At 43.7% G+C, this 27,299-nt stretch overlaps 1 protein-coding gene across 3 annotated transcripts in view; it reads left to right on the top strand.

Annotated features, from left to right (window-relative positions):
• The first annotated feature begins 1,550 nt into the window (after positions 1 to 1,550).
• SLC23A2 (solute carrier family 23 member 2) overlaps positions 1,551 to 27,299 on the top strand; it is a 133,276-nt gene continuing 107,527 nt past the window's right edge. The window contains exons 1-2 of one of the 3 annotated variants that reach the window (XM_039224187.1): positions 1,551 to 1,633; positions 26,576 to 26,702. The gene's annotated coding sequence lies outside the window, so the exon portion shown is untranslated. Of the gene's footprint in view, positions 1,634 to 19,310; positions 19,330 to 26,575; positions 26,703 to 27,299 lie in introns of those variants that run through there. The other 2 variants (XM_039224195.1, XM_039224199.1) reach the window with 2 other exon arrangements.

Here is a 27,299-nt window from a genome sequence, read left to right as displayed (position 1 = left end):
AGAGAAAGAGACACTGAAGATGTAAGTTAGCTCTCCTTTTTCTATCCCAGATCTCACATCCGTGGCTGAGCAGAATACCCAGAACTCCTCACCCCCAAAAAACAAGGTTGGCTGGAAAATGCTCTCACTGGTGTAGAAGGGTGCTGGGGATGTTACGTGGAGAGGCAATGTGAATTTTTCTGGTCACAGAATCATCTTCCCTTATTTCCATCTTCCATGAGGATCAGAACACCTGATATTTTTTTGTAAAAAAAATCCTTTTTTAAAAAACTCAAGTATAGTTAACATACAATAGAATTGTACAGAATTTTACAAGCCAACGCCTGTATTTTAAACATACAAGTTACTAGAGAAGTAAATATGATGACACACCGGTGCTGAAAAACACAGACCACATCCCTGTATTTTATGAAATTCCCCGTGGCTGGTCAGACCCCTCCCCCCTCATTAATATGTATGACACCTACAACATGGAGTTCCCCAAACTGTGAAACAGGCAGAAAATTCCGACGATACAAATCTCCTCCTCCCCATGTCAGGTCAGACACGGTCCGCGGTTCTTCAGCTCTCTCGAGAGTTGCTTGGGGGAACTAGTCAGTTATTACTCGGTGGAAACAGCAACCACCACAGTGGTTTCAAGATGGAAGGTGCTCTGAGAGCGCTAATTTTTAGTGTTTTTTTGTTTGTTTCTGGCCACGCATTTAGACAGTCTTCGGGATTGGCTGGCTAAGTGTGGACCTCAGACAGCAGCATCAGCATCACACACTCCAGACCTCGGGCCCCAGCAGCCCGGGGGTGGGGCCCAACCACGTGCGTCTTACCTAAGCGCTCAAGGTGGGGCTGCTTTGCGCCAAAATTTACCTGCAGCCTCTCCGCACAGCGGCCCCTGACCCAGCGGAGGGGCTTTTCAGAGAAATGGAGAATCTCGAGCTTCGTCCCGCACCCGCCTAATCACCACCTGCAGTTAAACACGATCCCCAGGGTAGTCGAGTCTGAGAAATGCCGATCTGTATTACCGTGTCTGCCTAATGCAATGAGGACCGCTCCTCCAGTTAAGTTAAAAATCCTGACGGCCTAACCCCGTGAAATTGGCTGGAAACCTCCGGCTCCCCCAACCCAACGCGCCGCGCAAACTGCACGATTATCTTCCCGCAGCGATGACAGGGCTCAGTGTCAAATTGGGTAAAAGGGGGGCGCCAGGAAGGGGAGTCTCCGGGCGAGCGCTCTGCTTTCCAGGTGGGCCCCAGGAGCAGGTGTGGCTGGAAGGCGTGAGAAGGGGGGCGATTTCCACGCAGGGGAAGGAGCTAAAAGGGACCGGCGGGGGGGCGCGCAGGGAACGCCGCGGGGGGCGGCTGCGGGGAGCTGGGGGAGAGCCGGCTGCCCGGGGCCCCGCGTGGGAGGGGGCAGCCCCTCCCCTGGGGAGGGGGGAGAGGCCGGCGGGCGGGGGTCGGGGGCGGAGAGGGAGGTGGGTCCCCGGCCGGCGCGGGGGCGGGCGGCTCCGCGGCTCCCCGCCCCCGGCCCGCCCCTCCGCGGCGCCATTTTGCAGGCGGCTGTCGCGGGGACCGGAGGCGGCGGCGGGCACTGCGGTGCGGAGGCGCGGCGGCAGGACCGGAGCCCAGCGAGCTGCAGCCAGGTGAGAGTCGGGCTGTCGCGCCCCCCGCCCGGCCGGCGAACCGCACCTGCCGGGCCCGGCCGCGCGGTGCCCGCCGCGCCCACGAGGCCGGCCTGGCACGGCCCCCGAGCGCTGTCACCGGCCCCGCGGCGCGGCCTGCGCCCCTCCAGCCCCGGCCGGTCCTCTGGGTCCCTGCACCCGCGGACCAGCCTGGCCGAGGGGCGCAGGGATGCCCGGCGACCCCCAGCCCCCGCCGCCCCAGCGGACCCGGCCCCTGGGCTCTCACCCTGCCCGCTGCGGGAGCCGCAGCGCGCTCGGGCCCTCAGGCCGCGCCGCGGGGAGGCAAGTGGGTCCCCGGGGACCCGGCTGGCCGCCGCCGCCGCCTCCTGCCGGGCCCTCAGCACGCGCGTCCTGGGGTCGCTCTCCCCTCATCCGTCCCCGGGAGGTGCGGCTGGCCTCCCCACGCCCCTGGAATTCAGGGCCATCAAGAGGGCGGCGTGGGGGGTTCCTTGTACATTTTTTGCTTTCTTCTCTCCTACAAAGGCTGAGCCAAGTAATTTTAGAAGCTGCTGCCCCGACCCCAGGGCCTTTCTCTCCGGCCTGTTCCCCGGGGGTCCCCGGGGGTCGCGGATTCCCCTTGTTGGCTACCTTGCTGGAAGGAGAAATTGACCTTTTTGAGTGTGCCTACTTGAAGGGCTGAGAATTGTCTCCTTCCTTTGACCCTTGATGTACCCTTGAATGGAGGAGGGCTGACAGGAACTCGGCCTACAGGCTGGGGGTTTTAAGCATGACTGATGAGAAATTCTTGATTGTCCGGGCAGAGGGTAAATGAGGGCAACTGCAGGTGGAAGAAAGTCACCCCAAAGGGATTTCTGGGTCTGGGGAGTCAGCTGGAGCTGTTAACTTTTATTCTTGCAGTGCTGGAAGGTGGGAGGGGGAGGATGCTGTCCCTGCTGACATCTGGGTGTGCACAGGAGGCCCGTGATGTGCGAGCACAGGAGGACTGGGGACCGGGAGTCCCGAGGCAGGCTGGTTTGAGCTGTCATTAATTGGCCATGTGACTTCTCCCGGCCAGTTCTCTCTAAAGCCAGAGACCAGAGCCAGGGAGTCAGGGGTAGCCGGAGCTTTTTTATTTCTAGGTTTTTGTATTTGAATTCTGTCGGGTAGGGCCCCCCCCCCCCCATTTTCAGTTGCGTTCACCTGCCTTTTCACCTTTGCTTGTGACTTTTGCCGGATGGCCCTGAAGGTGTTTGAATCTGGTGAGATTTATAAAGGGCCTTTCAGCTCAGAAATTCCGAATTCGGGAAGGGGTTATGGTTGACTCTATCGGGATCACTTATGAACCTGTCACTAGTGGTCCCTTTTCCTTCATCCAAAATTTAATGGCTTTTGGGCAGCAGCCTTTTAAAACGCCCACAGCAGTGGGTGTGCAGCGAAAGTCCTCTGGGCCCACCTGTTAGTTAAAGGAGATGAGCAGGTGTGTCCAGCCGGCTACCTGTTTCACCTGACAGCCTGAACATGAGCTATCTGCTTTCTAGACCATTTCCTTTGTCAAAATGGCGACTGGCTTCTTTCTTTGAAATCCAGGGCATTTCTCTTGGTTTCTTTGCTCCGAGGGGGAGTGATTTTTTTTTTTCTTTTTAAGAAAAGCGTTATTTCAGGAACTTTACATATTGACTTTCCCCCCCTTTTTTTCATATGGTTGCATGGTAGTTGTGTTTTCTGACTGTGGCAGAGTTAATCAAGCTGAGTTTTAATGTCCGGGTGTTTCAGAAATGGTTATGAAAGTACCTGGCTAGAATATTGTAGAAGGTCTTGCTACGTTTCATGCCACATGGCCTGTGGCCTTTGTGAAGCAAAGGGGAGAGGCCTTAGCATTGCCGAAATCAGGTGTCCCAGGAGCACCCTTGCCTAACCTTCCCTTAGCCCATCCGCTAATTTGGTGCCAGGTGCTGTTGAACAAATCATTGTTGAATAAAACCCAGTCTTTTGCCCTCAAGGAGCCAAAGGTCTGGGATATTGTAAATTCTGAGTTGGCTATTGCCATCCTGTTCAGTGTGTCTGAAGACCAATCTGGGATCCTTTTGGGGACTCCTTTCGGGCACCACGGGTAACTTGAGGAATTTTTCCATTTTGCTTCAGGGAATTAAAAGTCAGCAGTCATAATTTGCAATTACATAGTGCTTTGTACTTGTAAATGAAAGCTTTTTAAAAACTTATTTTTATTTAATCCTCTTAGGCTTTTTTAATTTAAACATTTTACAGCCCTTCCCTGATTGGTTTCCAGGCCTTGCCTATAAAATTCCCAACACTGCTAGTTAGTACCTGCTAGCAGATAACCTCATTAATTCGTTGTTACTCCCTGCTGTTCCTCTAGTTATTCTCTGCTCAGAGGGCCGCCCGTCTGGGCTTTTTATTTTGCTGGAGAACATTCCTGCTCCAGGTTAAGCTGAGCGGTACTGACAGGGGACTTAATTGAACCCCGTGCGTGTGCTTTATGGCACTGTCTTCGATTTTTCTCCCTGGCTTTGCTATTTCTAGCCTGTTATTTTGTCACAGGTTCTAGATTGTTGACTCTCGAATGAGGTTTGCTTCCAGCTTATACTTTTCATAGGACTTTCACATATTTAATACATTTATTGAGAGCCTGCTCTGTGCCAGGCAGTGTTTTTGGTGCTTTGGATGCTTCATGGAGATTCTCTACCCACATAGAGCTGACACTCTGGTGAGGAGGCAGACCATGAGATCTGGTGCCCTGAAGAAGAATCTGGCAGGACTGAGGGTATTAAGACCTAGAGTGGGAGCTGACATTTTGGAAGGATAGACCGGAAAGGCCTGAGTCACCTTTGAGTGAAGACAGGGAGAAAGTGAGTCCTATGACTGTCTGGGGGAGGAGCATTCCCTGTGGAGGAAACAGCAGATGCAAAGACCCTGAGGCAGCAGGAGAGCATTTGGTTTTGAGGTCAAAGACATGGTGGGAGTTGGATCATGTAAGGCTGTGTGCCACATAGTAAGGCCTGTGGATTTTACCTTGAGGGGAATGGAAACCTTTGGAGGATTTTGAGTAGAGGGGACATGGACTGACCTGGCTTTTAACAGGGACATGCTGGTGGTTGTTTTGAGAATCAACTAGAAGTGAGGAGGGCAGGGCGGCAGTGTGAGGAGCTAGTGCTGGGCTGAGGGTGGAGGTCAGACCAGGGTAGCCAAGGGTATTGAAAAGTGATGAGATTCTGAGGTGGGGCGGAGGAGAGTGCTGATAGACCAGAAAGATAGTTGAGGGCAATGCCCAGGGTCTGGCCTGAGCATTTGGAATGAAAGGGACTGAGCTCTCGGAGACGGCTGGGGAGCTGGTATGTTAGGGCATGTTAGGTTGTCATGCTAGCCTGACAAACCCACATGCAGTCATAAAGGGAGGGGCTTCGTGCTTTGGGGGAGCTCCTCTATAGAAATGTAAATCTTCTTGAGACTTTCTCATTGTCTTTTGTTTTAATTCTCTCCTGTGACCTCAGCAAGTCCCCGACTTCAGTTGCAGGTGGCCTCTAAGGCCCTCTGAACATTTACTTTATGTAGGAGAGTTCCATCTTCTCATTTATTCAAGAGCTGTTTCCTGTGCTGCTTCAGTGGGGTTACATGCTATGCAGGCCTAGAATCTAAAGATAGCACAAAAAGCAAAGATCTGGATTTATAAAAAATGACCTTTGAAAATTCCTGTATCCCAGGAAGTGTGGCAGACGTGATCTGCACACACGCTCTGGAGAGAAACCTCTAAGTTTTTATGTGTAATGAATACAGTCATGAACAATGTATAATTTCACAGAGGATCATATTTGAGATTTAAATCGAGTGTTCTCATGGTCATGAACTACTGACTAGCTATAGACTGCAGCCTGAAGCCTCTTTCTGTTGGCCATTGTCTGGACTCCCAGTTCTTGCTTATGCATGGTTTCTCTGCAGCCTCCATGAGTCCCTCCGTGAGGGTGTCAAGGTAGCCTTGGACCTTTGCCTGGTGCCTCGAACCATGGCTTTCTCTGGTCAGGAAAGCCTTCTTCATAGAGTTCTTTCCATAGGTTTTGCCCACAGTGGCTCCCTGGTGTCATTTGCCCTGGGGCAGCTCAGTGAGTGTCTGGTGGTGGCTCACCCTTCTGGATGCCACCCCTCAGTTCACTCTCAACGTGAATCTTTCACAGCTGAATCGTTCCATCTTCTCAGTTGAGTGTGAGCTCCGTTTAATAAAACACACTTCTCCTCTTGGAGCCTCTCCAGCTGGTAGAGAGGACCCAACGAAGACTGTACCGTGGGCCCCGTGTGGTAGCGCCAGTGCAATAGTGCCAGCACCGGTGTGCATCCATCGGCTATGTGCTGAGCACTTGAGGTCATCATCGTTAGTCCAGCAACTGGCAGGCAGAGTGGTTCTGGTCTGCATTTTATTGAGGCAGAAACTGGAGTTTGGTTAATTTACCAGAATTAACTCTTTCTTGGGCCTCGTTTTCTGCTCTTAAGCTCCAGTTATCCGTGGGGCCCGCAGTGATACCATGCTGTTCCCAGGTCTTGTCTGAAGCTCTGGGTTTTCAGATTCCCGTTGGCATAGAGGGCAGAGAAGCTGGTGCTGGGTGCCAGGTGCTCCGCCTAGCATCTCCTGTGTTCACTAATGTCCTGTGATCACAGCAGCTCTATGAAATAGGCATTACTCTTGTTTACACTTTACAGCTGGGGATGCTGAGGTCTGGATCCTTCTGTCTTTTCCCTGCCTTCCTCTTACCTGACCTGTTTTTCATTTCTGGCTGTGGTGGTTTCCTCTGTGTCGCCCAGCTTGGGTCCTTTGCTCCTTCATCATTCCTGCATCCTTCATCATGTCCTGCAGGAATCTTTCACAGCCCCCTCCCCCAACACATACACCTTTCCTTTTACGTGGTTTCTCTTTGAGGCAGCATCCCTTTGCCACCAGCTTCATTTTATTGAACTTGCATTAGCTTTTTTCATCCTGGAGCCCCACTTCATCTAGGAGGTCTTGGTATTAGGACTCTGGATGGTCTTCTCCATCTACTTCTTTTTAAAAAAATTTTTTTAGGGGCGCCTGGGTGGCTTAGTCGGTTAAGCTGCCGACTTTCGCTTAGGTCATGATCTCGCGGTTCGTGGGTTCGAGCCCCGCGTCGGGCTCTGCGCTGACTGCCAGCACAGAGCCTGGAGCCTGTTTCAGTCTGTGACTCCCTCTCTCTCTGACCCTCCCCTGCTCATGCTGTCTCTCTCTCTCTCTCCTAGAAATTTAAAAAAAAAAAAAAATTTTAACATTTATTTTTGAGAGAGAGACAGCACAAGTGTGAGAGGGGCACAGAGAGACAGGGAGGCACAGAATCTGAAGCAGGCTCCAGGCTCTGAGCTGTCAGCACAGAGCCTGACTTGGGGCTCAAACTCCATGAACTGTGAGATCATGACCTGAGCCAAAGTCGGACACCCAACCGACTGCCCCCCCCAGGCGCCCCTTCTCCACCCCTGTTCTGAGAGAGTACTGCTGGAAATGCTATTTCTCATACATTGCTACTGTAGTTGGGATTGCAGCTTTCAGTTGCTTTGACTTTCTGGCTGTCCAAAATTCTGTTGTCACCAAAGGCATATCAACTGGCTGGGGGTCCACCTCTTTCCTTGTCTAACATGGTTGAACTCCCAACAGGAGAGTTTCTCATTCAGAAGGTCTGGGGGTGGGGCCCAGTAATTTGCATTTCTAACCAGTTTCCAGTGATCAGGTTGCTGCTGGTGGGGGAATCACTGTCCCTCCCCCCACCCTGTTTTTGTAAATCATTTTATTGAAACACAGCCATGTGCGTGTGTTCGAGACCCCATAAAACCTGCAGGCCTAAAATATTTACTGTCTGGTCCTTTATAGGAAAAGTGTGATTCCCTCTGCCTCACAGTGTGTATGAGATCAGTGCTGAACATTTTCTATTGAATTCATATTTTATCATCAAGAGCTCTTTATATATTAAGACATTGATTCACAGATTATTCCACAAAAGTATGGTATGGGGAATATATGCATATTTTGAAGTGTTAGGGAGTATAACAAGCATGACACTTCTTTTAAGTCTTCTGTTTTATCTAAAAATAACTTGAATTTTTTATTCTGTTCCAGAAACATCAGTGCTTGGTTTAATATGAAACATTTTTCCTCCTGAATCTTTGAGTAAAGTTGATGCTACTGGATATGTTATTTTAATCCTGCTTCACTCTGTTTGAGAAATAAGCCATTACGATTTGCATTTTTTTTGTCATAAGTTGCAAATATTTGTCTATGCTTTGAATTCAGATCTGTCAGTCTTTTTCTTTCTTGTGCCTTCTCTATCCTGAGATTTTAATATTCCTTTATACATTTCTTTTTCTAAAAATATTTGGCTCTACTTTAATAATTGTATTGGAGTGTGGCATGGAGTAAGGATTATTCTTTACATTTTTCCTAGCACCATTTATTCATTAATTCATCCTTATCTTACTAAGCTAAAGTGACACCTTAATCATATGCTGAATCCAGATATCTGTTGTGGGACTTCCTCTTTTGTTCCGTTTATCTGTTCCTTTGACATGACCTAGCTATTTTCATCATTATAATTAATTAGTAGTAGGCTTTACTGACGGGTAGTGCCAATGCTCAATTTCTTTTCCCCTGTGTTTTTCAGTTTAGGGTTTCAAAATAATGGGACAGTTTATTAAATGTATATAAATTAATTTGGGGAGACTTGACATCTTTATAATAGTGAATTATAAATCTTTGGATTTATGCAAATCTTTTATAGCTTTTATTTTTCTATATATTGCTTGTTTATTGCCCTTTGTTTAGAAATATTTACTATTTAGAATGACATGATTTTTGTCTTCTGTCTCCCTTCCCACCATATACACTATTACCCAACTAGTAATGAGCAAGAATAGAGAAAGTACCAGATTGCAGTCTATATATTTTATAACCAACCACCTGTATTACTCAGGGTAGTTATAGCCAAAATCTGTGTTCTAACAAAATAGTTATTTCTTGCTTATATTTTTTTGGGTGGTTCTCCCCAAGTGTGGCAAGTTAGGGATCTAGGCTCTTTCCATTTTACTGCTGACTTCAATATGTGGCCTCAAAGTTTGCCATGGAATCCTGTGCTTCGAAGATTGTTTTACAGGCCAGGCTTCGAAGTGGCAATATTTGCTCCCACAGTCTGTTGGCCTGTCCTAGAGGTAAGGGGGACGAGGCAAGGGGTACAGACACACATCCGTAAGGAAAATGAAATGGTACTATGCTATTGTACTTAACCAAACTCTGTCCTTATTTTTCAGTTGATTCTTGAGTTTCTTATGGTCATTTGAATTTTTTCTTATATATTTTTCTTAATAAATTGTATTTAGAAAACAGTTTTTTTTTTATTTTTATTTTTTTATGTTTTTGAGAAAAAGAGTGCGAGTAGGGAAGGAGCAGAGAGAGAGGGAGACACAGAATCTGAAGGAGGTCCCAGATGCTGAGTTGTCAGCACAGAGCCTGGTGCCGGGCTCAAACTCATGAACCGCAAGATCATGACCTGAGCCAAAGTTGAACACTTAACTTAGTCACCCAGGCGCCCCTGTATACTGTCTTTAATGATATTAAAGAAGTGTCCTATTTTCAAGGTCTTTTTCATTGAATTACAGTATTTATCATAATGTTTTTGAGTGAACAAAGTTTGTTACCTTGACATTGACCCTGGAATTCTGTGCGCCACAAAAATCCTTGGTAGTCTCTGTCCCTGTTATTGTGGTAATTCTCCAAAGAAGTTCAGTTTCCCTGCTGATTTGAGGATGACCTCAAATTTCTTGCCAGGAGGAATTATGAGTTCTGTCTTTCCTTCAGGTTCTCCCAAGGGCTTCTATTTTCTAACCATGCTGTCGTATTGTGCAGCTTCTGGCATCTTTTGTGTCTGGGATTCTGACCCACAGGCTTTGAAAATGTGCTCTCCCCTCCAGAGGTTTTTGTGGGTTCTTGTTTCCCTTCCTTTACTCTTTCATCCCTATGAAGATACACTGAATACTCCAGCAATGTCGATCTGCCTCTTCTGTTGAAGTTCTGCTTTTTAAACCTGCCTCCTGACACCCGCTGTGAGTTCAGGCCCATGTCTAGGCTGCCCATCCTGCAGACTGTGTACCCCCTCCTCCCTCTGCCCCTAGTCTCAAATGGTGGGTTTGCACCCTCATCCCCGAACTCCCTGTGGGTCTGCTGTGGACTCCCCCACCAGGGGCTCCGGATGCTGCTCTGAACCTGCTGAGAGGCCCTGGCTGGTGGCTAGGGTAGGAAGTCTTATTACTTGGGCAGTAGAAGCAGACGGGGTCCAACTCACTTTTTCTAGTGTTTAATTCTGTGCCTAGGGTGATGCTCCGAGGTGGCTTCAACTTTTTTTTTTTCACTTTCTGTTTTCCACTCTAAGATCTCCTATTTATTGTTTGGGTTTTTGAATAGGTGTCAGGTGTCCTTCGACTCCTAAGACCTATTTTGTAGACTTAGCTTTGACGGACTCCCTTTCATTGATAAGTATCTATGTACATCAAGTGTGCTTGTGTGCATCTCAAAAAGTTTCGCAGAAAACCATAACCTTGTATGCTGTGTATTCTGAAATTTTATATTCCTATTTCATGAAAAAATTTGTTATGCTGCTCTACATTGATTTTGTGATCTGGTCATACAATCTGTACATGGCTCTGCTTGTGAATCTGAGAGGTTATTTATCCACTATCTTATGGTAAGGAACTAACTGCGTGAGGGAGTGACAGGGAGGGAGCTCTTGACACAGGGTAACCTTCAAAAAAAAAAGTTTTATTGAGTTATTATTTCCATAAAACCCACCCTTTTAAAGGGTATGCTTCAGTTGTGTTAGTATATTCATTGAGTTATAACTTTCACCACTATCTCATTTCAGAACGTTTTTATCATCCCATAAAGAAACGCGTGCCATTTTAGATCGGTCCCCATTCTTCTCTCCCCTCAGCCTCTGGCAACCACTATCCTACACTATTTCTATGGATTTGCTTTATCTAGATACTTCATATAAATGGAATCCTACCACGTGTTCTTTTGTGATTGGTTTTTAGCACGTTTTTGATTTATCCATGTTGTGGCATGTATCACTGCTATGTTGTTTACCAGTCAGTTGATGAGCATTTGGGGTGTTGCTGCATTGTAGCTGTCAGAATAATGCTTCTGTGAATGTTTCTGTACAGGTTTTTGTGTGATCATGTTTCAGTTCTTTTGGATAAATATCAAAGGGTAGAATTACTGGGTCGTATGGTAATTTTATGTTCAACATTTTCAGGAACTGCCAAACTTTTCCGAAGTAGGTGGGTTGGCAATTTGACAATTGCGACTTCTCCACATCCTCACCAACACTTGTTATTGTCTGTCTCTTTGATTATAGTCATTCTGTTGGGTTTGAAGTGTGACCTCATTGTAGATGTTGTTTGTCATTCTCTAATGACTAATGAGGTGAGCATCTTTCCATGTGCTTATTGGCCATTTATATCTCGTCTTCAGAGAAATGTCTGTCAAATCCTTTGCAGACTTTTTAATTGAGTCATTGTCATTTTACTAATATGTTTTAGGTACTAGTCTCTTACCGGATGTATAACTTGTAAATTTCCCCTATTTTATGGATTGTCCTTTTACTTTCTGATGTCTTTTTGAAACACAAAAGTTTTTAATTCTGGTTAGAGTCTCATTTATCTATTTTGTTCTTTCTTTTCTTTCTTTCTTTAAGTATGTCCTAAGAAACCGTTGCCCTAACCCCAAATCACAAAGTCACAAAGATTTGCCATTTCCTGTGTTATCCCTGTGTTTTCTAAGAGTTTTATTTTTTTAATTTTTCAAATTTTTTATTGATTTATTTTTTAAGTTATCTCTACACCTGATGTGGGTTATGAACTCAGGAACCTGAGATCAAGAGTTGCATGCCCTTCTGACTGAGCCAGCTAGGTGCCCCTAAGAGTTTTATCTTTTATTTTTATTATTTTAATGTTTATTTTCAAGAGCAAGCAGGGGAGGGGCCAAGAGAGAGGGAGACAGAGGATGTGAAGCGGGCTCTGCATCGACAGCATAGAACCTTATGCGGAGCTCAACTCCTGAACCATGAGATCATGACCTGAGCTGAAGTTGGACGCATAACTGACTGAGCTGCCCAGGTGCCCCAAGAATTTTATCTTTTCGATTTAGATCTTTATTGGTTTTGACTTAATTTTTGTATATGGTGTGAGATAGAGGTCTAGCTTCTATCTCACACCATATATGATTTATGGGTGATATCATTTATGGGTGATATCCAGTTCTCTTGGCACCATTTGTTGAAAAGACCATTCTTTCCTCATTGAATTGTCCTGGCACCGTTGTTGAAAATCACCTGACTATAAATGTTAAGGTTTATTCTGTATTCTCCATTCTGCCCCATAGATCTGTTTGTCCATCCTTACGCCAGCATGTCTTAATTACTATAGGTTTGTATTTAGTTTTGAAATTAGAAAGTGTGAGTCCTCCAGTTTTGTTCTTTTTGGAGACTGTTTTGGCTATTCTGGGTCGCTTATGGTTTTATTTGAATTTTAGGATTTGTCAATTTTTGCCAGAAAAGCAGATGGGATTTTTATAAGTGATTGCATTGAATCTGTAGATCAGTGTGGGTAGTATTGCCAAGAACTACATATTTTTAACAGAAAAATTTCATGAGATAGCATCTATTTGCACTAGGAGCATGTATTCAGATATTCTAGCCTATCTAGTCGGTTCCATTTTTTAATTTTGTTCATGGGTTATTATCTCTTGTTTGAAAAACGTGCTTCTGGTCAGTGACCCTCAACCTTGACAGCAAATTGGAATCATCCAGAGTACTTTAAACTGTAGCCACATGGTCTCATCCCAGGCTCCAAGGTGCACTCCATCAGGAGAGTGGTCTGCGTGTTGAGATTAAGAAAAAAAAAAATCTCCCTGCCCGTATGCAGCCAGGGTTGAGAACCATAGCAGTAAGTGAACTAAAGTGCATACAGGTGCCCCATTTATAGCCTGTGCATAGTTGACTGAACATACTATGGGGTGGAAACGTGCAGACTGCTAGCTACAGAGCCACACGTGTGAAACATTTGATCACTTCGGTGAAGAATATGTTAGGTCTGTGTACTTTTTGTTAAGCTAATCTGATTGCTGATATTGTCCTTTGGAGAAGTAAAATCATTTTGCTTTTGACTTTCTCCAGGGTGTGGGTAGTTGTCTCTGGTCTGTATAGAGAGCAAGGATAGAGCAGTCCCTGGAGAGGGTCATTTCTCAGGAATTTTTTGTGTCTTTTGCCTTTTTGCTTTAGGAGATGGACTGATCTGAGAAGAAGATGGAGGAAATGCACAGCTGTTTTAGGGATTGTCATATAAAGAACACTGAAACTCTTGGTTAGAATTACTTCTTGGTTGGAAGTGTATGAAGCTATGGGTCCGAATTAACTTCAGAAATTAATGGAAAACTATCTGAAGTAGGACTGGTGTCCTGTCTTAGAATATTAGGGGATATTAGGATGGTGGTGAAAGCACTTATACATAAAATAGCTTGTTTTAGTCATTTGAATTTTTTTTTCTGGTTTATTTGAAAGTAAAATTTTCTTGTTTGTATACTTGTTTATATGCACACATGTATATTTGTACTTTAAAGTAGAGATACGGGGCCTTTTAAAACCAATTTCTTTTTTTATTTAGCACTGTACTTTAGGCATATGACTAAATCATTAAATAGCCCTTTAAAACATGGCTTTTAACAGCTCATTTGTGCTGAATGCATCCTGTTTTATTTGACAAATCCTTCTATTGTTGGGCATTTAGCTTATGAGCCGTTTTTTGCTGTGGGGAACAGAATACAATAGTGAACAGCCTTGTATGGAAATCTGTGTGCATTTTTCAGATTATTTCTTTAGACTACTTTTTTGGAAGGGACAAATTTGCATTTTTAAGGCTTTGTTACATACATGAGATGCATCCAGGTTAACGCACTGGGAATTATTGCCATAGTTGAGCATTCCTTTTCTCTCTCCTTTTCTTTTTTCTTTCTTACCAATTTGGATGAAGAATAGAATCATTATTTATTCTTCTTTGATAACTTGTGAGTTTGAACACTTCTTAATGAGTTTTTGGGCCATTTGTATTTTATTTGGCTTATTTATTTACCAATTTTTCTAGTTTATTGTTCATCTTTTCTCAGGTGATTTATAGCAGGTTTGTTTTTTTTTTTTTACAACAAAGATATTAGCCCTTTAGTGTTGCAAATGTGTTTCCCATTTTGTCTTGTAATTTTATGATATATTCCAGAAGTTTTATTTGAAGATCATTTTGGGAGCTTTAGTTTTCAAAATAAAAATCTCATTTTTCAGACTTGAAAGTTTCAAATGAAATGTTTTTCTTGAAGATGAATAAAAATTTGTGATTTTGCTTAAAAAAAGTTTTTTAGATTTCACATCTGCCTGTCTGTTAAAGTATGATGAAATAATCAGCTGAATTTTAAAAATTAAATATGAACTTGAAGAGTTTTCAACATCCTGGTTCCAATAAATGGGAACTTTAAGTGACATCACCTGGCAGTCGGGTGGTGTTATTCTCAACAGCCAGAAAGTGGGGCTAGATGTCACTTGCGAGCTTTCCACTCAGATTTAAAATTTCAACACTTTTGGTGGTTTGGTGCTTTTTCCCTCTGGGTACGTATGGTGTCTGTTCGGGGTTGATGGAGCTTCTGTGCTTTAATTGCTTACTTTTTAAATTCCAGTACTGTTAAAAATTGAGACTTTTGCATCGTACTTAAATAATACCCTCAAGTGACTCTTTCTAATTACATCCTTTAGGCTTTTTCCAAAATATGGACTTCCTTTGTATTGCACGTCTCTGGAAACACTTGTCCTAACTAGTTTGTAGTGAGTGTTAGTCTTGTTAACCCCTGAAGTTGTGGGCAGGAAGTTAACGAGTGGCCCAGGGCTCAGCGCAGGTGCTGGCCGCGCTCTGTGCCTACCCTGGCATTGTTTTCCTCCCCGCAGTTTCTACTGAGAAGTAAGACTGATTTGGGATCTGTTCTGCTTCTAACTGGGCCTGTCTTTCTGCTTCCCCTCTGTGCCCCTTACTGCCCTTGGTGGGTGGGACTGTAGGATTTCTCATTTACCCTCTCTGTTCAATTCTCCCGCTCACCTTTATGAAGCACCATCTTGGGCGGGGTACTGAGGCACACCTGGGAAGAAGTAGCCTGGCTGGGATCCTCGCATGACCAGCTCTAGGCCTTCTCTGGTTCTGAGTTCAGGATTCTGACCCTGATTTACTGTAATCTGATTGCGGGCATTATCTGTTATAATTCTTAGACACTTGGGAAAAGTTGTAGGGAGTTCTGGGGTTAGCTTTGGGGTTAGCAAGGTTCCTGGAGGACCTCGTCATCCCTTTTCACACACACCCCTGGCTCTACCCCCAGATTAGTCCTGTCTTCCACAGTGATGAGGCCCCAGAAATGAGAACAGGATGGGAGGAATGCCAGCAGGGGAGCCCCCTTGAGCGGTCCAGGCTGGGTGGGTCAAGGAGCACTCTGCACCAATAGGCAGAGAATGGGGGGCCGTTCAGAGAGAAAGATTGGGTCATTAGACGGTAAAGGCACATCCAGCCCGAAGGGAAGCTTTTGGGTTAGCTTTTCAGTTTAGCTGAACTCCTCACTGTACTTGTTCACGCGCTAAGTCACAGTTTATTAGGGAAAAATGGAACCGTTTGTGTTAGCTGAGCTTGACCTGTTACCACTGGTAACTGTCTTTGGGCTGTGTTTTTAATTTGGTCATTTTGCCAGGAATATAAATCAGACATAACTCCTTAGATCTTTGGGTAATTAGAAAGATTGGCAAGCCTCCATTCTTGAATTAAGTCATTATTATCCTATTTGTAATATGGGATAAAATATGTTAAGTGAAGAAAAGGCATTTAAAATTTTTTTTGAAAGACAATTGCAACTTAAGCATGGGGGCAAAATTATTATTAGTTACTTGTTTTGTGTATGTGTACGAATTTCAAACTTTTTAAAATCCTAATCGCTAATATGATACATGTTCATTAGTAATGTAAAACAGAGAAGCATAAAGAAATAAGACGTCACATGCAATCTGACATCCAGGGAGGATCACTGTTAATATTTAGGGAAAGTACTTAGACTGCCGGTTTACCACATAAGTGTAGTTTTTATATAAAAATGGTGGATGTTCTGACCCCCCCCCCACCCCCCCGTTAGTAATACAGCATGACTGTTTTCCTGAATGGCTTTGTAGTGTTCTGTCATAAAGTATTTTACTGTTATAATTTAGTCAGCCAGCCCTTAAATATTGGACATTTACTTGTTCTACTACTAAAGTGAATATAATTATACTCATCTAGGTATTTTCCTAGGACAGTGATTTTATTGGATATACATTTTTAAAGGGGTGGATATTAAACATTTAAAAATGATTTTGACCAAAAGCATCTAGCTGAAAATGAAGGTGAATATTTCTGTGATCTTGGAATGAGAAGGGGCTTTCTAAGCACAAAAGTATTAGAAGCAATTGCACAAAGATGCTAGATTTGACTTTAGAGAGATTAAAAAATATCCTTTATTTCAAGTGACAGAAACAGGGGGAAAATCAGTCATTTTTTTTTCTGGGAAAGATGTTTGCAACATGGCAAAGGGTCAATGTCCTTACTTTGTAAGGAGCTCTTACAGATGAATAAGAAAAAAATGAAGCCAACTGAAAAAATGGACAAAAGGGACTTTACAGTTTACAAGAACTGTATAGACACATGGATCAAACAAATCCAGATTGAAACCAGATGTCATTCTTTGCATGTCAAATTTGCAAATGTTAAAAAAAAAAAAAATCTAGGACTGGCAAATGAAGTTAACATACAGTTTTCTTCTCTTGTGCTTTGTTAGCTTGTCAGTTTTCCCAGAAGGAATTGGGAAGGTTTCCCATTTCCTATTTCTTTACCAGGAAGGATAGGCTATAACTGGCCTGTGAATTTTGTCTCAGCCTGGCACCTTTTTAAAGCCTAGGTCTTTGCTTTCTTAATTTTGTTTATTCATTTACTGTTATTTGTTCAGGACTAAAAAAAATTTTTTCCTAAAAGTCCATTTCATCTAGATTTGGGAGTACATACATGTGCTTCCTTTGTTAAGTCCTTTAAAATATACAAACTCCATGTAAAAGCATGAAGAGTATGTAGTATCTTGTGTTTGCCCTTGATTTCAGAAGATACTCGGTGTCCTATTTAGCAGGTATTTTAATCTTCATTGAAGAGGTTTTCTTTTTTGAATTAGGGAGGTAGGCATCTTGTCAGCTTTTTTTGGCAACTACTAAATTGACAAAATGATATGCTTAGTTTCTGGCCTGTGAACTGTACTGGCCCCAGGGCTGTATCCTTCCTGCTTCTAGAGTATTAACATCCTTTTTTAAGAAAATGCTAAAATATAGAGATGACAGTTGTACACATATGGATATTATTTCCTTCCACTCCCCAAGTTTTTGGATTTTTTTTCTCTGTGAAATCAAAGCCTGAAAATCATAGCTTTTAAACCTTTGCGCATGCCAATTAAGAATCTAGAGAAGCGCTGTGAATGTTTTCTTGTGCGTTCACAGTGGCCTGTATGGGGGGCAGTCAGGTGGTGCGTCATTGAACTTCCAAGTGACGTTCCCTCTGAGCTGCTCACAGGGGCCTGGGCTTTGATCTCCGCCTTGTAACCTTGTGTGCAAAGAGCAGGGCTTCACATTGAGTGTGGTGACATAGGGAGGGGAGGGGTGCTGGCTTGCGCCGTAACAGAAGTTCAAGGATGTGCCCTGATATCTCAGTCTTTTTATTTTTTTTTAAAATTTTTAAATGTTTTATTTACTTCTGAGCGAGAGCGAGCGTGAGCGAGCAGGGGAGGGTCAGAGAGAGAGGGAGATACAGAATCTGAAGCAGGCTCCAAGCTCTGAGATAGCTGTCAGCGCGGAGCCCGATGCGGGGGTTGAACTTGGTCTTGTTTCTGTTTGAGTGGCTCTTCCTGCTTAATTCTCCTCTCAAAAATATATTTGTATTTTTCCGATATTAAAACTTAGGACACAGTTCTGTGTTTTGGTCTTTTGATAGTTGTCCAGTGAAGTAGAAAGCCAGTCCTTCCAAACACTGGTTTTACTAATCAGCTTAAAAAATACTTTCCAAAAACAGATCTTCATGGGGTCATAGTACTTGCACTGGCCCCTCTACAATTTTTCTCTGACTTGAAGCTAGCTAAAGCGGTTTTGGTAATTTGCAGCTTTGCCTTCATGGAAACTTTTTTCTTAAAAAAAAAATTTTTTTTTTTAGCATTTTAAAGGATTTACAAAAGAAGCATACATGTATTGGAAAATAATTCTAACTTGTCAGAATTGGATAAAGCAGATTTTAAAAGCCACACAGCCTCTTTTACCCCCTACACTTCAAGGCAGTTTGATCTTTATTCTTTCTAGCCCTTTCTTGTGTCCACAAATATGTGCTATATAATTATACTTTTAATAAAAATGGGATTATACTATACATATTGTGCAACTTACATTTCTCACAGGACAAAATATATAATTTCAGTTTAACCAAAAATAAGCTGTTCTTTTAAAGCTTTTGTTACTCTTTTCTATGTTATTTCCATTCCTTCTCTTCTTGACTAATCTTCATTGATGGAAGTTGCCTTTGTGCTTCCCTTCTGAGTCTGCAAATTTTTAATAAACAGCTTAAAATAGATTTGTGGATGAAGATTTTATTTTGGGAAATACCTTGTTTTTCCTCTTTGAATGCAAAATGTTTTAGCAAGAGAAAAACAATTTCTTCATTCATATCCTAATCAATTAAAATAAGTAATAATTTTTTGCTCCTAACAGCAAAAGACCAATGTTTAGTTTCTGAAGTTAAAAAAAAAAAAAATAGGATCACTGGAGGCTTACTGAAAGATGGATGGTACAAGTCTGATGGCATTTGTGTGCTTATTTACCTCTAGGTGATCAGTGATTATGATGCTAACTTGCTCCAAAACAAACTGTAGAGTTGAAAGATTCATAGCATTAAAAAAAAAATTCACAGCATAGCTATTTTCTAACAAGGAACTTGTTGGTATCTGGCTAAACTGTCATCACCTGTGTGGTTTTTCTTTTTTACTTTGTTTATTTTGAGAGAGGGAGTGGGGGAGGTAAAGAGGGGGAGAGAGAGAATCCCAAGCACACTCCATACTGTCATTACAGAGCCTGATGTGGGGCTCGAACTCATGAACCACAAGATCATGAGCTACAGTCAGGAGTCGGGCACTCAGTCAGCTCAGCCACTCAGGATCCCTTGTATTTTTCTTTACAATGGAGGGCCAGGCTGGTGACTAGTGCCTTGCTATCTGTTTCAGAGATAGTTCCCCAGGTCAGGCTCTGGGTTCTTTTTTATTGTGAAACATATGCATAGGTACAAGAGTATAGAAAACACGTTCATTTAATAAACAAGAAAATGAACATCTGTGTAGCTATTGATAACCGAGCCTAATAAATAGAATGTGACCCAGCTTTTTTATAAGCACCCTCCTGATGTGTTAATACATTTGTAAGGTGCTTTAAAAGAAGGTGATTTTTAAGTAATCAAATTGTCTCTTCTGTTTTCCCCATAAAAACAGCACCATCGATTTATTCTAGTGGTAGTACTGAAAGCAATGTGGACTTATAAAGGTAAGGGCTCTGACCCCTACTCTGTCATCTATCTTAGAAGCTCCAGGACTCAGACCAGGCCTCCCCCCTCTTGGGTTCTTACTTGTAAACTCTGGACCCAGTAGTTCCCGAGGGTGGGTATGAAGATAATTGCACAGGTGTGATGTGTTAATCTTAAAAGTTACTTTACCAGCAAAAATGGATGTATTCTGGAATACCCAAGACTTGTAACTTTGGACATGCAAGCTATGTCCAACAAATGGAGGAAAAAGAAAGAAGAGGAAGGTGGGGGTTGTTCTGGGGGGAAAAAAAAGTCCATTGGAGAAAAATGGGAGTTCAGGGACATAAGAGTTAGTCATTGGTTGAGTCACAGGGGGTGGTCAGTTTTTTATAGGAGATGCAATATAACATCTTTCCCTATTAGTGTCTTATTGATGATTCTTTCCTGTTGAGATTCTTCTGTTGGGGGCTGTAATTGACAGTTCTTCCTGCAATTGACATTCAGTGGTACTGGCTCCCCCTTCTAGTCTCATGACTCCACTTTACTGAGCCTTCCTTTTATAAATTTTCACACTTTCCCCCTTTTGATCAAGAGCTGTCTCCAAAAGCATTGCTGATCAAGAGTCAGATTTTTCTAACTCTTTCCCTCAGTTCTAGGAAGGGCCTTTCCTGGGCATAATGTTCACACTGGGGGGAAATTATTTGGATTGGGAATCTGAAGTCACATTTGAGTAACAAGGAGGGGAGCAGGGAGAACTGTCAGGCACCTTCTACCTCTAGTCTATATTTAAGCACGATCATAAGCACTGGAGATCATCTCTTTGTTGGGCACATCATTGATAAAAAGTTTGCTAGGCAGCAAGTACAGAATCAAAAGTAACATGACAATCCCAAATTGTGTGGTGGTTCTAAAACAGGGTCCTAGATCTGAAAGTAGCTAACTAAAAATATTCACTGGCACTGATTCCAGTTTAGGGGAGAAGAGTTCCCCCTCCAGAGGCAAATCCAGAGTCCTGTATGCATGTGAGGAGTTCCCCCTTTGAGCAGTCATGAAAGCAGAATAGTGATCTGACAAGAGCACTCAGAATGAACTGAGTGCGTTTGGGAAGGTACATTGCAGGTATAAGCACAAAGCCGTAGTTGGTGGGCTTTTTGCAAAACTGCAAAACTGCATAGACATTTTAAAGCAGGACTAGTATCGAGAAAATTGTTCTAACCAGATGTGTTAATAATATAGTAAAAATGGAAATTCAGAAACCATGAGTTTTGGATGAGAATCCAGAGTCAGTTCACAATAGTCAGGATGAAAAAGAGACTTTGTAACCTGAAGCTTCTAACTGAACTGGCTTCTTGGGGAAGCTGACTCATCAGATGCTGTCTGCTTCGATACAGGGAAATCTTTACTTTCAGGTCATCAGGTGGTGTGTGGGTCCGGTTAGAGGTTGCTTTCTATAGACCTGTCCTGTGAATCCCCAAGAGTGTGTCCCTGGGAGTTGGCAGCACAAGGGTTGGTTAGCAGTACATAAGAGGGGCCTTTCCAGTGAGGTTGAAGAGAATCTTCCTGGAGGTGTCTTTTCCAATAGATAAAATCTCCAGGTGCAAGGTGTAATGTTCTTCTTTTCTCTCCTTTTCTTCCTTCCTTCCTTGAGTTTATTTTGAGAGAGGGTGTGAACTGGGGAGGAGCAGAGAGGGAGGAAGAGAGAGAGAATCCCAAGCAGGTTCCCCACTGGCAGTGCAGAGCCTGATGTGGGGCTTGAACTCATGAACTGTGAGATCATCACCTAAGCTGAAACCAAGAGTTCGATGCCTAACCACCGGCTGAGCTACCTAGGTGTTAAGGTGTGATACTTAAAGTCTTCATCTCTCCAAGAGTGCATGGTGAAAAGATTGCTCTACCAGTCTTTTGGTTATTTTTAGTAGGAGCAGCTAAGTTTACAATATTGAAGTGTATCTTCTTTTCTTTTTTAGTGTTTATTTTTAAAAGAGAGAGAGCGTGCGAGCAGGGGAGGGGTTAGAGAGAGGGGGGAGACACAGAATCTGAGGCAGGTACCTCGGGGCTTGAACTTACAAACTGTAAGATCATGACCTGAGCCAAAGTCAGATGTTTAACCGACTGAGCCACCCAGGCGCCCTTGAAGTATATCTATTAATTGTGGGTCAAAGGAGTCAGGGGCTGAGTGCATTGGACCTCAGGCCTTTACAATATCGAAGTATATCTTTATTAATTGTGGGTCAAAGGAGTCAGGGGCCAGATGCATCGAACGTTCTCTGATTATCTCAAAGGGTAAAAGTCTGTGAGCTCCAGAGGGGTGGCTCTGAGTTAAGAAGGGTCAATGGGAATGCTTTAGACCAAGATGATATGGGAGGTCTCTATACATTTTGCTGATTGAGTCTTAATAGTGCCCTTAGTGCATTTGCCTAACCTGAGGATTGAGGATGGTATTGTACACTAAGTGTTGTAAAGCTGGCCACATAGCACAGACTTATTCAAGCACCTGGTAAAATGGGTTCCTTGATGACTATGAAGTTAAAGAGGGCTTCTCCACATTGGTATAATTTTTTTCTAACAAAATTTTAGATACACAAGCAGTGGTCTGTCTGTAAGAGAGAGCTTTGGTCTAGTGAAAAGACATGCAAACCATTACTAAATCCTACTTAAATCCATGAGATGGGGGTAGCTGTATGAAACCCATTTGCCAAAACTTGAATGGGCCTTTAGGTAATTTAAAATGAGCAGTGTGTGCACGTTTTTCTGCGTTGTGTTTTGAATGCATGGATCAAGCAGGGTGGGCACTTTTTGCAGCTTTATTTCTATTTCCCCGTCAATATTGGTTCATGAATTGGGCCGGATTACTTGGTCTAACCCACAATCTTTTTATCAAACCAACAATGATTAGGTTCCCTAATTGTTTTTCCTTTTCTGGGGCCAGTTAGTGGGCGTTTCTGGTCAGTTTTTCAAAATCCTCATTTGGGAGAACATCCCTTTGGACTGTGACAGAGGTTTGGCTCTTGGTTTCTTTGAGAGCAGTGCTTTGGTGGAAATATCAGCGAGGTGGTTTCCTTTGGCCTCTGGAGAGTCTAGAATGCTCAGGAACCTTAATAAAAGAACATCTGGTGAACGTATGACATTTAATACATTTTGGATGTGGAGCCATTTAAAATTTTATCCCCATTGGAGGTGAGAGCACCTCATTGTTGCCGTTAACACTACAGAGTCCTGAGCTACCTCAAAGGTATACCAGCTATGGGTATAAATGTTTGTGGTTTTACCTTTGGCCAAGGTACAGGTATGGAACTTGGCCTATTGGGCTGAGATAGCCAAAGGTAAAAGTGCTGCCTCGGTGCTAGCATTCCCAGCAAAGGATTTGCCATTTTCATCCTTTAAGAACCATCAGGATACCATGAAAAATCTGCATCGGTCAGAGGAGTTTTCTATAAACAGTCACTGGGAGTTAAGAGGTGATCTGCCAGTCTGAGGCAGTTGTGAGTGGTCTCCGCCATGGAGGAAAGAGAATATCAGGGTTAAGGTTAATGCCATGAGAAGGAGATATATGAGGAACAGTTAGCAGGGGGATCTCCTGGGAGGTGAGTGAGGTGGTGAGGATTTAGGGGGGCCCCTTCTTCTGGATGTGGCCTAAGTGTGCTTAGAGGGAGGCCTGTGGCCCTTCACTGGCCTGAACCAGAAGGGCAGTGCCAGGAATGGCCCTAAGGCAACGAGGGAGGTTCCTGGCCACAGGCTCCAGTAGTTGGTTCTAATACCCCAGGGGTCAGTGATGGTCCCCCCATGTTTTGGGGCAAGTACTCCAAGGGCATTTTCTTCCCTCTCACAAATGACGAGGAAAAGGGAAGTTGATAATTAGGATGTCTGAAGGCAAGGGGGCTTTATTAGGCTTTTCTTTAAAGGCTCCAGAGTTAGGTCTTCTTGTTCTTTCCAAATGACATGGTCAGGTTTGTCAGTTTTTGGTAAAGCCTTAGAGCTTGAGCTGTAAGAAGTCTGGAATCCCAGTTCGACAGTAGACAGCCAGTCCACGAAAACTTTGTAATTGGCCCTTAGTTTCAGGTCTTGGGAAGTTCAGGATGCCATGAAATGTACCTGGATCTAAATGTAATCCTTGTTCTGAGATTAGGTGCCCTAAGATGAACTTTAGCTTGAGCAAACTGATTTTTCTTTGAAGACTTTGTCCTTTTAAGACCAAAAGTTTTAACAGGTAAATGCTGTCTCCTGTGAAGAGGGTTGAAAAAGGGAGCAGAGAAGCCAATCACCTACATATCGTAACCACCCAGAGCCTGCAGAAAATCTTATATCCTCCAAATCAGCATTTAAGGTTTGAAAAAGTTAAGAAGGACTCTGTGTAACCCTGGGGCATCACGGTCAGGTACAGTACTGTTCTTACCACGTGAAAGCAAGAAGGTGAAAGCAAGAAGGTACCGGCTCTCCTTATCAACTGGATGCTAAAAACGCACTGCATAGAACAGTTACAGTAAAGAATTTGCTTTCAGTGCAAACAGCTGTCTGTGTATGGGGGTTAGGAGCATCAGGGCACCGAGGGATAATGTTATTTTTTGCTCTGAGGTCCTGAACTAACCTCCATCCTTGGCACCTGGCTCTGCTCATGGGTAAACTAGGGGTATCACATGGGCTCGTGCAGGGGATAATAAGGCCCTGAGTCTGTGGTCTCCTATTATGGGCTTGATGTCTTAAAGGGCTTCTTATAGGGTATTTAGGATGTTCTCATGGGGCTAGTTTCATTCACCATTAGGCCTGGTTCTCACCAACAAGCACATGGCCTGACTGATACAAATCTGAGAAAGCAGGGTGGTAAGTTGGAGTAACTATGTTAAATTCTCTAGCAAACATGGGTCCTGAGTCACTTTAGGAAACTCTTTACCTCTGGCTTGAACTCTGGGGTTCATTCAGATCCTTAGAAGACTTAACTTTAAAGGAGCAGGTTTTATTAGGTTCAGGAAAGGAGGGAGTGGGAGGATGTTCAGAGGAAGAAAAGCTCAGTGAGGGTGGGGACTGAGCAGGAGACAGCTGCTGGAAGGCCTGAGGCCTGGAAGACGGGAAGGGGGCAGGGAGGCCTCAGCAGCCCTTTCGTTGCTTTGTTTGCCTCCATTAGTCTAGAAACTATATTTTGCAGAGTGTTCTGAAGCTTCAGAATCCCAAAGTAGGCATCCCGTTCAGTTTGGACAATCTTAGACCCATGGCTGTCCAATTTACTTTTCAGAAAAGTAAGTTTGGAGAGATGGTGAGCTCCCTGTAATGGCCGTTGGAGTTTTAAGCTACTGTGTGCATGAAGGGGAGCCGGCCAGGGTGCCCGAAGAGGGTGCACCCTCAAACATTTTGAGGACTGGGATCCCACTTAGAGATTCTTGTTTGTTTGGTTTGCTTTCTTTGTCTTTTCTAGAGCAGGAAAGAAAGATTCCTAAACAGTATGAACAGCCTGGTTCTGAAAGGAATCTGAGCAAAGGCCAACTCTGTTCCGGTAGGCACAGCCCTATTCCCAAGAAGTTGGGCCAAGGAGTGGCAGAGTTTTATTAGGAATAGTCTGGTTCCTTTGGGCCAAGGAGTGGCAGAGTTTTATTAGGAATAGTCTGGTTCCTTTGGGCCAAGGAGTGGCAGAGTTTTATTAGGAATAGTCTGGTTCCTTTGGGCCAAGGAGTGGCAGAGTTTTATTAGGAATAGTCTGGTTCCTTTGGGCCAAGGAGTGGCAGAGTTTTATTAGGAATAGTCTGGTTCCTAACAGGAGCCGGACCAAAGACCAAATGACTGTTCTTATAAATGACCAAGCTTTAAAACAGATTCTGAATACCTGGGGAACTTAAAACAGAGAGTGGAGCTCGGAATCCAGAAGAGTTGCCCTCAAATTTTCAGGCGGGCAAGAAAGCAGTGAGCTCAGGTAGCTCTGTCAGCATGGGTATGTGTTTGCTCACCGGCCTTGAGTTGTTGGTGGTCTTCTGGATCCCACATACACTCATCAAATAAGGTTAACCTTAAAAACAAGTTATTTTAGGGGTGCCTGGGTGGCTCAGTCGGTTAAGCATCTGAGTCTTAATCTTGGTCATGATCTCACAGTTGGTGAGACTGAGCCCTGCGTTGGGCTCTGTGCTGACAGCCTTGGGATTCTCTTTCTCCTTCTGCCTCTCCCCTGCTTCCTGTCTCTCTACATATAAGTAACCTTAAAAAAAAAAAAAAACACAAAAAACTTGTAAAATAACTTACTACTCCCATTTTTGCTGGAAAAAAGTATTGGGAGTAATCAAGAAATACAACTCCCAGGCATGAAGCTGTGACAAAGCCATAGGCAAGTCCAACAAAGAGGGTTATCTTTTACAGAAGGAGAAAGTTGGGAGGGATTGTTTTGAACAACAGCCCATTGGAGTAGGACACTAATTCAGGCTAATGGTGGTTTGTCATTGGCTGAGCTGTAAGGGTAGCCAGTTTCTTGTAGAGCTGCAGTGTACATCTTTCTGTGTTGGGGCCTGTAGACATTCTTCTGTTGGGGTCTGTAATTGACAGCTTCCTGTAATTGACTGATTGGTACTGGCTTCCCCCTTCCAACTTCCCTTACTCTCTTCCCCACTCCACTTTAGTGAGGTTTCCCTTTATTAATTTTAACAGATGCATAGTACAGTGCTTGGCACATACTGAACGCTAGAGAAGCTTTTTGTTTTTTTTTTTAAGAAATTTTTATTTTTATTTTTTGTAAATCGAGGCCTTATGCCAGGGAATGTGAAGTTTAAAAAATTATCAAGGAAAAAACCCCCAACTAAGTACAAAATTTCTTTTTCCAGATACTCTAAAATACCATCTCACAATGTATTGTGTGCACATGGAGAGTCAGTTTTGAAGGGATTGAAGGTGCAGTTTGTGATCCTGCCCAGGGATGGGCTGGGGACTCCTAGATGCTCCTTAAGAATGAGGGAGTAAAACGGGGCGCCTGGGTGGCTTAGTTGGTTAAGCGTCCGACTTTCGCTTGGGTCATGATCTCGCAGTTCGTGGGTTCGAGCCCCGCATCGGGCTCTGTGCTGACTGCCAGCTCAGAGCCTGGAGCCTGTTTCAGTCTGTGACTCCCTCTCTCTCTGACCCTCCCCTGCTCACGCTGTCTCTCTCTCTCTCTTAAAAAAAAAAAAAAAGGATGAGGGAGTAATGGAGCACGTTTTAGGATTGGGCACAGCTGAGTGAGAAGTAGCCTCCATTCATGCAGAGTGCCTCCTGCTAGGTTTATTATTACTCTGTTTTTATTGATCATCTGTTTTTCTCTAGCTAGGTCTTGGCTCTGCTAACCGGGATCACCCTGTGGTTTCGAGCTTCGACCTCAGCAGCACCAGGAAATGCAGCTCAGCGGCTTGTAAAGGAAAGCATATGGACAGGTCTGCGTCATGGCATTTAGGTGCGTCTGAAACCTAATCTTTTTTGTTCTGCATTTCATGATGCAGTTGTGCTGACAGCCCTTTAGTGTTAGAATTTATTTGTGCCTGACCTCGCCCTTGGTACATGTCACCAAAGATCTAAATGCAATCCTGGGAATAATTAATTGTTCGGTTAATGCTAACGATAAGGTAATGGGCTGCTGTAGGCCAAATTCCTTGTTAAGTAGGTTAAAGTAGAAGGTGGGCAAAGTCTTGCCACTTACAGGTAATAATGATAAGGCATGAGGTAAACATTTTCATTTTCCTTTACATGACTTTGGCTTTTTTAAGTCAGCAAAGGCAAGTGTTTCTGAAACTGAAGTTTTGTATAAAGCAAGGACATGAAACTGGTCATCACATATCCTTACACATATGAAATAAGGAGCTTTTTGTGGTAGGGCTGCTAAAGTCAGAATAAATTATTACACCCTAAAAAAAAAATCAGCCAACATTTGAATACCTGTTGCCTTTGAGCCTCCGTGTCTGGGTCACAGGTGTGAACCTTGGGAGTAAAGAGATTGAAGACCTGTTCTTTCTTTTTCAAGCATTCTGCGGTTTAAGTAGTGAGGCTAAATAAG

This window comes from Hyaena hyaena, unplaced genomic scaffold, assembly GCF_003009895.1.
Source record: "Hyaena hyaena isolate Hyena2069 unplaced genomic scaffold, ASM300989v1 scaffold_16, whole genome shotgun sequence".
In the NCBI taxonomy this organism is placed as follows: domain Eukaryota; kingdom Metazoa; phylum Chordata; class Mammalia; order Carnivora; family Hyaenidae; genus Hyaena; species Hyaena hyaena.
The sequence above is the reverse complement of the archived record's forward strand: the minus strand, read 5'-3'. Positions and strand labels throughout refer to the sequence as shown.